Source organism: Centroberyx gerrardi, chromosome 13 (assembly GCF_048128805.1).
Source record: "Centroberyx gerrardi isolate f3 chromosome 13, fCenGer3.hap1.cur.20231027, whole genome shotgun sequence".
NCBI classification, from domain to species: Eukaryota; Metazoa; Chordata; class Actinopteri; order Beryciformes; family Berycidae; genus Centroberyx; species Centroberyx gerrardi.
Window position 1 is genome coordinate 7,532,965 of NC_136009.1, and position 17,326 is coordinate 7,550,290.

A 17,326-nucleotide genomic window follows, 5' to 3' on the forward strand; every position below is an offset into this window, starting at 1 on the left:
AGCTGTCCAACTGCTGTTTGCTCTCCATAGGCAACCAATGATAGAGATGCCCACTATATTGAGTGTGTGTGTGTGTCTGGGTGTGTGTGTGTGTGTGTGTGTGTGTGTGTGTGTGTGTGTGTGCGTGTATGTGTGTGTGTGTGGGGGCAGCTGTTTAACATAGTCTGTGGTATAACTAATAGATCACACTGTGCTACATTTGTCAACGTGACACTTTCTCCTATATTGAGTTACACTCCAGGGCTTTCTCTCTTTCTTCTCCTCTCTCTCTCTCTCTCTGTCTTTCTTTTTGTCCCTTCTAACCCACCCCTCCAATCCCTCTCGTTTTCTTTCTTTCTAGTCCCAAATCATGAATCCGGAAGATCGGCCTAGCAGAACAATGCAGCGGTCTGGTCAAGACATAGACAAGACTCTCTCACCCACAAACTATGATGGATGAGCAGATGGACTGTGTTTTCTCTGACAGTGTGGTCTTGTCATACTGCAGGGTCCACCTCTTCAACCCTTCTCTACAACTAAAAGGCGTCGCTTAAGCGTTTTTTGCTTATTTTATATTCTATTGTTGTGTTTATATTCCATTTTTCTTCCATCCCTGCTGAATCCCCACTGGGATCAATAAAGTTTCATCTCGTCTTTCATTCCTTCTTTGCAAAAGCAGGTTCATAAGGTCCCATCTGTGCCGTGTGCAATGGTCAAACTCATTATGTATATATATACAAATTAGCCTAAAAATGTATTTGAACATGTAAGATGACGTTCATTTGAATTGTATTTTGGACACTGGAAATATATTTTCTTCTATATTGACAACATCTGTGAGTATATCCAAAATATATTGTAGGCATTGGATAAATGTCATGTACAAATACATTTTTTGGCATGCTCATTGGCACAATTTTTGTCTGATTTTAAACAAATAACATATTTTGTAATAAGTAAGTATATGTATATGTGAAATGTATTGTTTTTGCCATATAGTTGTGGAAGGTCCAGGCAATAAGATGATGTTTAGTTATACACACTATCCACTGATCCAGGTTCACAATGAGCAAAACAACCCTCAACAGACATATTAGAAGGCATTTAGGAAAAGTGAACTAAAGTGAGTCACCGATCATAAGGAAACTAACTTTGGAGGAACTTTGATTTCCATGATGTTGTTTTGCATAGCAATACAATGAAAAGAAACACACTTTGTCCAAAATAGAAGTGCATGGATGCTTTTATTTCTTTGCATGTACATGTAGAATAGAATAGACCTCATTGTTTGGAAAGGAAATAGCACATTATCGTTGTATGTTTGTCTATGTTTATGTGTCTATGTTTATATGTCTATGTTTGTTTGTGTGTGTGTGTGTGTGTGTGGTGGCGTTGCGAGCATGATTGATGTGCCCTTCTCCGTCTTGCAGATGCTTCCGCTCAGCTTGTCTTTCACAGCCAGGCCTCTGATTCTGTTTCCACTCTGTCATTCACGCACACACACATACACGCACACACACATACACACACACACACATACACACACACACACACACACACACACACACACACTCTGATTCTGTTTCCAGTCCGTCAGTCACGCAGACACACACCGAAACATGAAAGCAGTATGTGACAGCGCATCCAGCAGCGCTCTCAGCAGCCACACACACACACACCCACACACACACACACACACACACACACACTCGAGAGCTGCTCAATGTTGTTGTGTTTCTTCCCCTAACTGACCTCTTGAAGAAAATAGCTTGTTTCAGAGTGTGTTGTCTTTGCAGGTAAACAGATATATCAAGATTGCGGGTGAAACGGTGTGTGTGGTGTGTGTGTGTGTGTGTGTGTGTGTGTGTGCATGTGGTTGGGGGTCAACACATTTGGTTGCATCGTTTTCCAAGTATCACAGCAACATTTGAAGTCAGCTTTTGACCATTATTAATTACTCACTGAGAGTGGAGGATAAAGCTTATGAAAAGCTGAGAGAATAGTAAAGAATATGAATTGTCTTCTCCTTACATCAGTTGCCACTCGACCTTCTCCACCATCTTGAATATGGGGCCAAATCCAGAGCGACGCTGTAGGAGCAGAAAACAAGAAAAGGGTCAAACAAAGCCACTTTCCTTGCAAACATACTGTAAACAAACTGATGGGACCAAAGAATCAGTCTGATAAGAGAGCATGATATTGGAAATGTTTAAATGTATATTTTATATAGTTTTAAATTTGATTTGGCATGTTAGGCACATTGAGTCCCATTCATTCAGATACTGGTCCCATATAGAGGGTGAATTCTGAATAAAATACAAATTGTTGGACACTTACGAGCCGCTGACAATAATTTCTCCCATAGTATTACAATATAGTGGGCCAAAAGCTTAAATGAAAGATGAGAGAAGAAATGAGAAACCTTTTATTTACCAAACTATCAGTTTTCTCAACCGGGGCCTTTTCAAACATTTCTGGGGGGGAAAAAAAGTCTTTTTTGAATATGCTTTTGCTTATGGCTGGGGAAGGGAAATTAATTTGCTTGCCGCACAAGAACAATAATAGAAAAAAAGGTTATAATAATTAGTGCTATGGCTGAAGTTGTCACTAAAGTGCTTACTGGATGTTCCCACCATCATGCATCATAACTAACATAATCTTTCTAATTGCTTCAATAAACACTTTCAAGGTCTTTTTACATGCTATGTACAGCAGCATTACATAAATTCATTCAAATTCACTCTATGAACTTTTTTGACTCAAATGTCAGATGGAAACTGATAATAACACAGTTACCACAGTTATGAAAAATGTGACTTTTAATGTTTAACTTCAGTAGTGTCAGGTTACAGTGAATTATAATACTATTTAACTATATTGTTATATAAGCGCAGTTACAGCAGCCCTTAGCTTTCCTTTGTTGTACAGCAGTTAGAGACTAACCAACCCCTCTGAAAACCAGCCAGCCAGCTGTGAGGCTTGGGTACCATACAGGACTAACTACCTGCACCCCCCCCCCCACACACACACACACACACACACCTGCATGCATCATGATTCACAACCCAGTGTGCTGCCTTTTGACACAAAGGCAATAGGAGCAGCAGCTAGTACAAGCCTGGACTTTTATTCCTTTCAATTTGTCTTGCTTAAAAAACAAACCGGCCGTGAGCCAGTGAATAAATAAATAAAGCGGTAGACACTGGAGGAGAGGGAGGGGGAGGGCGGGAAGGATGGATGAATGGTGCCGTCTCAGGAGTGAGGGGAGTTTCCAGGGGGTAGACCCACCTTGGAGAAGTCTGGGATGTGTGTGTGTGTGTGTGTGTGTACAGGCAAACCTTTGTTTGCATGTCTCTGTATATGTGCACATGTGTCTGTACACTGGCATGTGTGTATGTGCAGGAATACCTTTGTCTTTATATGTGTGTATGCATGCCATATCATAGTGGGTGTATTAATACTTGTGTTTGGTGTGTGTGTGTGTGTGTGTGTGTGTGTGCTGTGTGCTGTGTGCTGACAAACCTGACATACTGTATCTGTTCTTCTGGGTTTGTAGGTATGTGTGCTCATACCTGTCTGTATGTGTGTGTGTGTGTGTGTGTGTGTGTGTGTGTGTGTGCAGCTCCAGGCCTGCTGTTGATCACAGTGTAGCTATCCAGCCACAGGGACTCATCTATCTGAGTGCATGCTACACAGAAAGGAGACTGGGCCTTCCTGAAGAAGACAGCACTGTTTCCTCTCTCATCCATACAGCTTGGGAATGGAGGTAGTTCCAATCAGGGAAATGTTCGTAACACTGAAACATATTGTTATAATGTTCCTTAAATGATAGGGAAATAAAGTGTATTGATATCATTGTAATACTTTGAAATATTAGAACATGTCTCTACTCTTAAGGTGGTAATATAAGAAATTCTCCATCTTTGGTGCTATGCAGTCATTGCTGTGGTGTTATTGTCAATCAAACAGTGTGATCACACTGCTAGCGTCAAGAAAATCACACTTGATTCAAGGAAATTATTGGAAGCTGATTTGTATTAGAAGCAACTGAAATTATCTGACCCCATCGGCACATTCTTTTTTTTTTACTCTTTTAGGAAAAAGATTTTAAGACTCAATATGAGATAAAATGGCTTCTTATGATGGATAGTCATTGGAATTTGAGGGAGAATGCGCTGCAGTGGCATGCTAGATGCAGAAAAGCCTCATTATGGGAGACTTCTGCAATGGCACAAGCTACTAATAGAATAAGTAAGAATAGAAAAGAATAAGAATCAGTGTGAGACTATCAGGGATTCAAACAGAACACAATTGTTTTTCTGTTCCTTTGCTTTTACTTCACTTTTTTAAAACACACCATTGATGGAGGCGTCTAATTGTAATGCGCTGAAATCACTGGGACATGTAAGCAAACCCCTAAAGGAAGGAAGATATCCGACAAGACAGATATCTGCATTATGTTCACGCAGCAAACCCTCTCTGTTATGGCTAAAACCTGGGTCTATTTAGTATCTATTTCCCCCGAGGCAGCCACAGTCAGAAGAGAGACACATGCCTCACGTTAGTTAATGATGCTTTCTTTCTCCCTGTTGTTCTATCTGACTCTTCTTTTATCTCTCTTCCTCTCACCCCCCTCCCTTGCCATCCATCCATCCATTGGTATACAGTGTGTTCGGCATGGCCTAGGGTCCTTCTTTACCTCTTTCCATCCATTCCTACCTCCCTTCTCTCTATCATCCTCTTTCTACCTCTCCATCTTTGTCTCTCTTTTTCTTTTTGATCTCACATTTGCTTCCTCCCGGTTTCCTTCCATCCATCCATCCATCCATCCATCCATCCAACCATCAGGTCAATGCCCAGCTTCCCTCCAAGTCAATGAGGGTATTTATCTCTCTTTTTATTGCATTGATTATAGACAGATGTTGAAACAAACACCATGTAATGTTAACTCACAGATAACTGACAACATAGGAAGACAACAGAGAATATATAGTGGTACATTTGAACATGGGAATGGGGTTAATAAATTATTGATCAAAATATTAGCAATATTAGTCATTACTCTTTACTCCTATTGAAGGAGGATGTGTTGAATCAGGACAAAATAATGTAAAGTCAATGCTCCTGTCCTTGTGGAGAACATTGTTTCCAAGTCTTCTTTTGTAAAGTGATGATCGGCAAGATTATTGTTTTTCTTGATTTTGGCGACACCTTTGGTCATAAGCAGTCATTGCTTTGGTGTTTTGCACGCAATGTATGCACTGGCCCATGTAATAATAAAGACACATATGTAGATGGCGGCTAATATGACTGCGAAACCTACAAATACAAAAAAGAAGACACACATCTGCATCACTCCTGATCTTCCCTTCTCATCTTGGACTGCTTTTCATCTTTGGAAGCCAATGCTGATGTTTACTTTTGGCTCAAAGACGATGACTTTCCTTTTTACTGTAATAGGTTGTCTTCCTTTGAACAATTCATCCGTTTCTTTTTGGCTGTCACTGCTCATGCTACCTACCCAGTACTTCAAGCAAAATGGACATTTATTTATATGAAAAAGTTGCAGATTATTACCTCCGCCAAGGAGGTTATGTGTTGTCTGTCTGTTTGTCTGTTAGCAGGATTACGGAAAAACTACTGGCCCGATTTTCATGAAACTTCGTGGAAGGGTGTAGCATGGGCCAAGGAAGAACCCATTACATTTTGGAGCGGATCTGGATCCGACTCACGAACAAGCAATAATAGCACGAACCTTGGCGGAAGTCTGCGCTCTCTGAGTGCAATTCTAGTTACTTTAAATGCTTGAGATGGTCTGTGGGATCCCGCAATAAACATAGGCATTCATTTCCCAACTGTTTCAACTGCTGAGCTGACCATTATGTTAAGATATTTGGGAGGATCAAAGGAGATGGATAGGAGGTTCTTGCCAGTGGCTGTAATGGCTGGTTCTTTGTTCTTATGTTTTGCACATGGATGTGTTGTTCTTGCAGTGAATCTTGTGACTTCTCATTCATCCACGTGGGCCAAGTCACCCAACAATGCATCCTTGATATCCATGACTGGCAAGTTAACATCCAGGAACTTTACTCCTTTTGTTGTTTTGTAGTGGAATCATTCTTTGGTCGTATCACATCAAATGTGTCATATATATAGTATATAGTACATTGATATACACAACAACACTGTCACCTTCCTACCTACCCACCAAACAGCCTACTTACCTACCTACCTATACTTAACAAGATCCTTCCCTACCCACCTACTAACAAACCACCTAACTACCTACTTACCCATCAAACTACCTACCTACCTACCTACCTACCTACCTTCCTACCTACCTACCTACCTACCTTCCTTCCTACCTACCTACCTACCTACCTACCTTCCTTCCTACCTACCTACCTACCTACCCTGAAAACTATGTACCTTCCTTGCTCCCTTCCGTCTTACCTATTCACCTCCCTACCCACCCTATTCCTCAGCCACAATGCAGCAGCAGCAGAGCAAACATGGAAAAAGTGGGACCTTTACAACCTCATTGGAAGTTGAGAAACAAGACAATGGCTTTCTTTTACCATGCCATGCTGAATAAACTTTGAGGGAAAGCTTAAAGCAAAAACATACACTAAAACAAATTTTGCATTTGTTATTCCTATGCTTTTGGACAGTTCAGTCTTGATTTGTGAACATGAGCAACTTTCCCCTCAAGGTGTATGGTGGATATGGGAATCATTACTTAACAGCAAGTAGAGCAAAGACATTACATTTCTCATCCCTCCCTCCCTTCCTCTCCACCTCCTCCCATCCCCTCTCCATCTTCTCGGTCCCTGGACTACCCTGTAGTTTAAATACACACTTTCCTGACAACAAGGCATTGATCCTGGCCAGCTTACACACACACACACACACACACACGCCCATACGGAGTAGTAGATGTCAAAACCCAGGAGATTGCTCTGTTAGAAGTGGATTAAAGAGGGACAGGACACAAAGTGCTGTGTGTGTGTGTTTGTGTGTGTGTGTGCGCGCGCGTGTGTGGATGGCCGGCCGGCCAGGCCAATAAAGGGAGTATGTTTTATGACAGGTGAAACGAGCCCAGCGAGAAGCTGCCTCGTTCTGCCCAGTTCAATACCTCATCACACACACCAAATTGTGCTGCGTCGACGCCACACATACACACACACACACACACACACACACACACACACACACATAAACACAAGTGAAAACTGATATGCGTGCACCAAAACTCATCTCATTCCAAATTGTGCTTTCCTGATGACACCCACACCGAGACACTATATTCAGAGACACACACACACACACACACACACAGACAGACACAAACACACACACATATACATGCGCAGAACACACAGACATGTATGCACGACCACACAAACACGCAAATGCACACGCACACACACACACAGGCACACACATACAGTACATCACACACAAACTGCCCACAAATAACCAGATGAAAGACTGAAAAGTGAAAAAAAACTATGAACATAGAGACTAATGGTAGGAAGATGAGCTGTGAATTTGAATATTAATGTCATTTTTCAAAATAAGGATGGCAGAGGTTGGCTAAGCAGAATGTACAGCTGGAAAATTGAAAGGCCAAATCCCTCCAGTAATGTACATTGATATACTGTGAGGAGTGATGGTATTATTTTACACTGTAATATATCATTATCAATGCAAGTAAGTGGTTGTGCTTTAGACTCAGACAGCCAAGTCACTCTCTTGCCCTGGGCTGATTCCCTTTTTGGCCTAGCAGTGATCCTGTAGGGATTTGTTCAGTCTGAAGACTTCAGGTTTTGTTTGCTTCCTCTACTCTGGTTTTAATGTCTCTATCGCTGCCTCCTGTGCTTTGTACAGGTCTATTGTTTGGCCCCGCTTTCCCTAGTTAGCCCTGTAATTAACTGTTACAATGCAATGTCAGCCTGGGACATAGAATCGCTAATTAAGTGAGACAGGGCCTACTTACCCTTGTGGATACAGCTACGTTTTCACAGCAGCACAATGTCCAGAGGGGATAGACAGGTGAGGAAAGAGTAAAAAGCTCACAAACAATATAAAACAACATTAAGAGCGTCTCTGTGATGCTAAGACGTGGTTTCTCCTCGATGGCTGAAATAAGAGTAAAATCAGTTTACAGATTTACACATTTACAGATGTTACCAGCAAGAGTGCTGCGTAAAAGCATATGTGCAGAATGTGCAAATGGGTATTGTTGACTATTCATGTATCAACAGATTGGTGGCAAGTGGTTTGCAGAGTAATGATTATGTAGCATTTTCATAGGATGCATCTAAAATCCAAGGTCAAGGTGCCCGTTCTTCCCCCCTGTGACCAGGCAATGGAAACAACGACCAGTGATTATGCCTAGTCTTGCTCCATGGCACCATACACCAACATACAGGCCTACACCAGCATGGCCAGTGGAGCAATCAGTCTGTTTTATTGCTTAAAATGGTGACTTGTTGGAGAGGCAAGGCTTCTGCAAGACACTGACGATAGTTTGCCCGTTTTTTTTTTCTGTGTCTGGGCAAAGAGAGGAGATCATAAGGGCTCTTTAGACTTTGCAATTAAAAAAGGCTGTGCCACACACACACACGCACACACACACACACACTCAGAACACACATCCACAAGACAAGCAGACATGTATAAACTGATGTTTTCATGTAGTGTTTTCCCTCCATGTCCAAGACAAATTTCTCTGCAGGGACAATAAAGGTCATCTTATCTCGCCATTACGCGCAAAAACATATAAACACAGAACGTTCACACTCGCCCAAGCACACACAGACGCAAAACACTCGCACACGCATGCATGCCCGCCTTGTCCAAACAACATGCTCCAATTAACACCCCCTTAATCGGCGCTCGGCAGACCCCCTACACCCCGAGCCGAACCCTCAGAACCCCCCGGCAACCTTTGGAACCGGCGAATCAAATAGCGCCGATCTCTCCACGAGGAAGTAATTGGCCTGACCCCGCGACCTCTCGTGCCTTACATCAGCGACGCAGTGTATCAAAAAACCGGCCCCTGCGAGACACACCCACTCTGCTAACTAGCGCCTCGGTCACTTAACGCACACACACACACGCTTACTGTATACAGTCTCACACACACATGCGCGCGTCATTAGCGGCTGTGCTGCGCTCATCGCTCATTAGAAACAAACCGGAGAGAGATGTTCAGCGTCGACACAAGTTGATGGGGAGGCAATGTGGCTTCCGCTGCACACACACACACGCACACACACACACACACACGCATTTACAGACAAACACATAAAAACGACTGGGTCTTCATCTAGTGAGGACATTGAGCTGCAGGGCTAATAAGGCCGTCTTGTAAATGGAAAAAAAGGAGGAACTAGAGGAAAGAAGGAAATGATGGAGAGACTTCCATTCCTCCCCATCATTTAGAGGAGTCTAGACGGATGGTGAGACAGAGAGATTGGAGTTTCTTTAATTAACATTCCAGGGATGGAGATGTGGCTATACTGTATGTATATACTAGGAAACGCCATCATTAGGAGTTTAATGAATACATGCATCCGCATCACTGCTTTCAGATGAAACCTTGTGTAAAAAGTCAGCTTCTCAGGAAAAAAGTCTGGTATATTTTCTGATATTTGGCCATTTTGGAGACTAGGCTGTTTTCACTTATGCTTCAAGTTAATAAAACCTGAAAAACAATAGGTTCGTTAGGGAGTTTTCACGCGTTTTTTTATGCTTTCTTCATGAGATGAGAGCAAATCACGCGTTGTTGATTCTTTAAAAGCAAAATTTGAGATGAAGCCACATCCGCATGTTTTTCTTGTGATCTTAGACATCTTAATCAAGGGGAGGCAGAATGTTATATAGGAAACAATGGGATTCATTATTGTTATCATAACACATAAGGGGAAAATCAGTGCGAACTCAAATTCACCTGTTTTCCCTCTGAAAAACATCTTAGACAGCCTAAGAAACATTATAATTCATTATCGCTCCTCTCCTACTAAGCAGCTGAATTATTTAAGGTGGGGGAGAGTGCATTAATGACTCATAAACACACACACACCCACACACACACACACACATAAGCACGATAATTAAAGTCTATACCTGTGTATATCCACAAATAACACACATACTCACACAGGATAACAGGAGATAATGAAAGTCTATGGCCGCCTGTGTAAATGTTGCTGTAAATGATGACACCCCACGCAGGAGTTAAGTGTTATTCATTCCATACAGTGGGTGCTGTATGCTAATGAGGAGGTTTTATTTACTGGACTTGAGGAAAAACTCATAACATCATCCTGGTTGTTTACATTGTTATCCAGGTATAAATGTGTTATTTGCATTGTTATTGGGGATAAATATGTTTGCTCTTCGCACGGAGGAGACAAGCAGACTTAATTCTGTATCAACATGCATTTAAATGGCACTAGGTTTCTGTGAAGGGGGGGAGGGGGCTTTCTTTCTCTAGCTTGTATTTAACACACACAAGTATGCGTGTATGCACACATTAATACACACAAGCACACACATTTGCATACAAACACATACTGTACATACAAATGTGAATGCTCACAAATACACATTCACTCACTCTGTGTCGCTCTCACTCTCTGTCTCACTCACACACATACATGCACACACACACACACATACATACACACGCACACCATAAGACACACACACTCACACACACACACATATGAATGCACACACATGAACACTCACTCCCTTACTCATACACACACAAGCACACACCAGAAAACACACGTGTGCGCACACATGTGCACACACACACACACACACACACACACATATGCATGCACACACATACACACACTCACTCCCTCACATTGTCAGTCTCATGCACACACACACATACACACACGCACACACACGCACACACACATACACACAAACACACATGGCTACACACACATACCCTCATTCACTCTCTCACACAACACACACACACACACACACACACATACATACCGGTACGCACACACATACACCCTCTTCCTCTTACTTACCCACACGCACCATGTAAGACCCACACACAAACACACACACACACACACACACACTGTTAGTTAATCACAGTGTTGGATAGAGAGCGGACGCAGCCTATGCTAATGCCACAGCGGCTCTCCTTGAGAAATATATTTATCTCTTTATTATGGGCTCGTTTCTATAATTCATAGGAAGCGCGGCGTCTTAGATCACCCCCGGATGAATAGAGCTGCGGAAAGTGGAGAGATGTAAGTGTAATTCAGTGAGGTCTACTGCCATAATGTCCCTCCTCTCTCTCTCTCTCTCTCTCTCTCTCTCTCTGTAGTTATGGATCATAATATTATGATAGCTGTTGGTTGTGCATGCACCATTAATGATGTTGCCTTATGGGTGAGAACAACTGTTCCAGCAAGTACAGACCCTCTGGGAGCAATCAGTTAGAGAGAGAGAGAGAGAGAGAGAGAGAGACTAGAGTGTTACCTAGACCGCATGATGCATTCACGTCACATCGGAAGAAGCGGAAGAATGGGATGTCATCTCGTTTCTACAAATTGGAAGCGCTGACATGTTCAATTCGAACATTAGAACGCCCACATCCAAAATGGCGATTATGGTTGTTGTGGTGCCTTAACATCAACCATAAACAATCTGCAGCAGGTATTGCTCACTTTCTGTAAATAGAGTCAATCACATTAGTCAAGTCAAGTCAAGTTTATTTACAGAGCACATTTTAAACAACCAGGGTTGACTAAAGTGTTGTACAAGTATTGAAGAAGGAGAATAAATAATAGTTATAAAAAGCAACAGAGGCAATTCAATGTAATTAAAAATACAAAAGTAGAACACACAATAATTCAAACAACTCTTAAACACACATGAACACACACTTGTGAGACAGAGGGCGACGCACAAGCATAAATACACAGTCGTATCAAGTTGATTCAAAGGCCAAGGAATAAAGGTGGGTTTTAAAAGTGGAGGTAGAGGGGGCAGATCGGATAAAATTGGGGCCCGATCACCTTTGTGCTTTAATTTAGAGCGTGGAACAGCCAGGAGATTTCTATTAGATGATCTTAGGGTCTTAGGGGTCAAGTAGGGGTGTAGAAATTCCGAGATATAAGAATAAAGAAGAAGTATCCGAGAATACAACTGATCATTTTGCAATTTGTGATGCCAAGTAGGAGATATCGTAGAATTATCACTAGGAGGCTGTGTATGTTTTTTCCTAGTTGGCAGAAGTTAAATCCGTTATGATGTGAACACGACTTTAGAGGAAGAGCAAGGGAGGAAGATGAGGTTCAGAATATTGAATAGCGGAAGCAGAAGAAAGCGAAGCAAAAAAACCCCCCCAAAAAACTGGGAAGTACATTAAAAATATATTTGTTCACATTCCATAAATAAACACACCTAAACACACATGATTTTGCCTGAATTATGTCCTTCAGTGTACTTATATGAAGCTGCACTGTCAAAAAAAAGGGATTCTGTTGTACCTTTTGTCAGTTTCTGGTACCTTTTGTGTGTATGTGCACCTTTTTTTCTGACAGTGTGTGAGCTGATAATAAAATGAAAAGGAGGGAAGTAAAAAAAAAAGGAGAAGGATCCCTTTTCCCTCCCTCCCAAGGGGCCGACTATTTGCTGTGACATTTGCTTTGCCTACCTGAGTGTTTTCCCTAAATCACCATGACTGCTATAAGCCTGGAGATGGAGAGAAGCAAGGGAGGGAAAGGAGGGAAGGAGGGAGGTAGAGAGGGGATGAGGGATAGGGAGAGAAAGGGATGCAGGGATGGAGAGAGGGAGAGTTGGTTGAAGTGTATAGGGGGATAGAGGAAGGAAGGATGTAAAGAAAGCGAGAAAAGAGAGAGAGGGGGGAAAGAGGGATAATGGATGAGGAAAAGGAGAATTACACAGTGGGGGGATGAATGGATGGAAGGAGGAATGGAGGAAGGAGGGAAGGGATGGTGGAAGGATATAGAGACATGGAATGTGCAGGGATGATGAAGGGATTGAATAGAGAAATGAAAAGGGAAGGATGGAAACAGAGGGATGGAGAGGGAGGAAAGAAGGACGATGGATGATGGGAGGCAGAAGGATGGAGGATGGATGGATGGATGGAAGAAAGGCAGGCTGGAAAAAGGAAAACCGGAAGGATGGACAGAAGAATGAGGAGAGGAGACAGGACAGGAGAGAGGGAAGGGGAGGTGAGGAAGGATAAGGGTGAGGGAGGGAGAGAGAGAGAGAGGGAGACACAGGGAGATTTTATTGCCACACACACACACACACACACACACACACACAGTTTTATTATTGCTCGCTACCCATGGGCCAGAGACAGGGAGGAATTAGTAGAGACAGATGATGCCAAGGCCACAAGAGCTCTACAAAGAATCGTGAACACACACACACACACACACACACACACGCACACACACACACACACACACACATACAACCTGGTGATACAAAACATAAATGTATAACAGAAAACTATCACAAATTTGCTCTGATAACAGTTACTGAAGAACTTCATGTCAATATAGCTTATTTGAATTTGACAAAAATGATGGGGAAGGAGGGGTGAAGAGAGGAAGGGAGGGAGGACGGAGGGAAGGAGTGCGAAAAGGGAGGAAGGCATCACTCTCTTACTGCCCTCCCTCATTCTTCCTCTCTCTCTCTGTGTCACACACCATGTATGCACATCCACACACACACAAACACACACACACACACGCACCCCATCCATCCACTTCGCAAGGGGTTTAGGAGAGAGCATCGCCAGTGGTTCCCCTGCCCGCTGAAAGGGTCAAGCACAGCGTTGAGGTGACGATTGTGTGTGCTTGAGTGTGTGTGTGTGTGTGTGTGTGTGTGTGTGTGTGTGTAATGGCGTCAGTATGCGGTGGTCTGACAGAGGCCTGGGTCACAGCGCATTTACTCACTGACACGACTCTAATTACACCTCACACACGCACACACACACACACACACACACACACACACACACAGTTCTAATTATGCCATGCTGCTGTGTCAGTGCACAGTTGAAACAGGGGCCACAGAGGCCACACAGGGGCCACAAAGTAGCAATGACTTCTTCTGTCTGGGCCTTTTGTGATAGATGACCCCTCTCATCTCTTTCCTCTTCTCTTTCTTGTGGATTATGAAGATGTGTTGATGTGAAAAATTAAACTAATGCATAAATCAATGTTTGTATTTATGTATAAATCAATGTATAAATCAATATGTGTTGAAATCAGACACATCATACTTATTTGTGCTAGGTCTACATATCTGTCTTCAGAGTGCAGCACAAAGAAATGACTGTATGGTTGATATGGTAGTAATTGCTTTGCCCTACATTGTAATTGTATGGATTAATTGAACTACAGTGGTTTGTTCGTTATGTCATTTGTTCAAGATAATGCCCTGTCTGCCAAATACTCAAATTTGCAGTGTCATTACAAAGCTGAATTTTCTTTGCAACTCTTCAAGATTCAGGTTTAAAGCTGCACTAGGCAAGATTTCTTTATGTAAAAATACACCGGTCTCATCAGCATACATCACAAAGAGGGGCTGCAGCAGAGGAGAGCAGCCATCCTCCCTGATGTAAACGCAGCAGATTCACCTCATTTGCCCAAATGAAATCCACTGGCAGGAAATCTTCTCGTCCCACAGAATCAAAACGTCCCACAGAATCAAAACTGTTTAAAGCTGCACAAAAAGTGCAGCTTTAAACACTTTATAAGGTTTTTAATAGCCCTCTCTCTCTCTCTCTCTCTCTCTCTCTCTCTCTCTCTCTCTCTCTCTCCCCATTTGTCTCTGTGTCTCTCTATGTCTCTGTCTCTTTTGTCTCTTGCTCTCTCTTTATCACTCTTTTGCCTTTCTCCTCCTCTCTCTCTCTCTCTCTCTCTCTGTTTGGCACACACTCTCTTTTCCTCCATCGTAACAGCCGTGACAGCAGCAGTGACAACATTATGGATCATTGAGGGTCATTTCAGCACTCTAGGGGGGTGGGGGTTGTTGGACCTAACCTGCCTGACCCTTGTCCGGCGCTGGACACATTATGGCAATCACTCTGCCTCATAAGTACACACACACACACACACACACGCAGAGGATAAGTGTATGTGAGCGTGTGCGTGCGTTGATGTGAAAGACAAGAGAGGTGAATGGCTGATTGGGTGGGTGGTTTGAAGGGGGAAAGGAGGGTGGATGGATGGAAGGGAGGGAAGGGGAGGGGGAAGGGTTTCTGATTTCTGAAAGGCAGAGGAGATAAGATGACGGTCCTTGTGTTCGTTTTGTGTCCGCGGCGGAAGGACAGATTAATGAATGAGTGGGGAGGCAAACAAGAGACAAGTTGTACCAGGTTGGGCCGTTGGAGGGATTGGGGGGACGATTTATCCAAAAATCATCTTTTGACCTTCGCCCACCGACTTCTCATTGTACATATGTACATATGGCACATCTACCTAACCAACTTTATCAATTCAATGACATGTCTAGAGAAATGTGGATTGTATAATGCTTCTCTGAATGAGACCACACGATTGCTTATTTGGTTTGACTACATGTACCATACAATAGTAAATAATCACCAATATTTATAACAGTTCCAAAATTGATTCTCTCACCTTCTCTGATTGTCTCTCTCTTATATTCACTCTCTCTGACTTTCTCTCTTAGATCTTCTCCCTCGCCTTTCCTTCTCTCAGTCCATCATTCTCTCTCTTTACCTGTCTCTCTCCGTTTCTCTCTGTCATTAGCATAGATGTGGTCAGTTCAAGGTGACAGGGAAAGTCAGATATACAGAGGCACAGAGAGAGAGAGAGAGAGAGAGGGAGAGAGGGAGAGGGAGAAAGGGAAGGGAGAGAAAATCCAAATGAGGATCTCAGCTAAATTGGAGCTAAGGGTGGTGAACGAATGGTAGGATGGAAGGAGATGGAAGAAGAAATGGATCGAAAGAGGGAATGACAGCTGCAGTGGGGCGTCTCTAATTAAGGGAACATGCAGGGTCTCTCATTTTTGCTCTCTTTCATACAGTATTTTCTCTTGTATTAACCTTTAACCACCTAACCAAGAGATGATAGCATGGAACTGAGTAGTTTCCAACCATAGGGACAGGGTGTCCAACCTTGCACAGTCTAAAGAGGTGTTCAACCTTGTACAGTCAAAACAGAGGGTTTCAACCTTGTACAGTCTAATTGAAAGAGACCTTGTAGACTCAAAAGAGAGGGTTTCCAACCTTGTAAAGTTGAAAGAGATGGTTTCCAACCTCATACAGTCTAGTTTAAAGAGACCTTGTAGACTCAAAAGAGTGTTTCCAACCTTGTACAGTCTAAAGAGAGAGTGTGCAACCTTGTACAGTCTAAAGAGAGAGTTCCTTGTAGACTCAAAAGACCTTGTTTCCAACCTTGTACAGTCTAAAGAGAGAGTGTGCAACCTTGTACAGTCTAAAGAAAGAGTTCGCAACCTTGTACATTCAAAAGAGAATGTTTCCAACCTTTTACAGTATAAAGAGAGGGATTCCGTCCTTGTACAGTCAAAAGAAAGGCGTCAACTTTCTGGAGACACCCTTATGTTTAAAAAAGCTGCCTTAGCACTTCCCCTCCAACCCCGCTAACGCACACCAAAGCCAACTGACCACTTCTCCCTCATCACGATATTGACAAGGCCTCGATATAAATGTTAACGAATTAGCATAAATCATTCCCCGCTGCCCTTTGGTTATGCAGATGATCTTTTGGAGAAATCAAAATCTCTATTCTTTCAGCTTAATACACTCATAATCCATAGTGTGCTATTTCGCCAGTCAATTCTGCTTTAAGATGATGAAGGGGGGATGACAGGGATAGAGGAAAAGCATAGAATTAGAACGGATGGAAAAGGCCCCTCCTGGTGTATAGAGGTAATCTCCTTTTGTAAACCCTGGGCCGCTGTCTTTTCACATATCTTCCTAAGATATGCACACATATAGTAGCTCCTCTCTGCACTTGATGAGATGAGATGAGATGAGATGAAACTTTAATGATCCCTGTGGTGAAATTGCATAGTTGCAGCAAGAGAATCAAAGCTAAAAATCAACAAAACAAGACCAGAATTACCGGCTGTCCAACAAGTCTGGAACCACAGGGAAATCACCAACTAAATGAGTAGCAAAACTGATTGTCAGAAGTGGGATTCAGACCCACACCTCCATTTAGAGAGCAGAAACAGTGCAGCCTCACACCTCTCAGTCATCCCGACAACTAGTGTTTGCAGGGACGACGAGTGCAACAACAAAAAAAAAATGCTGTTACTTATCCTC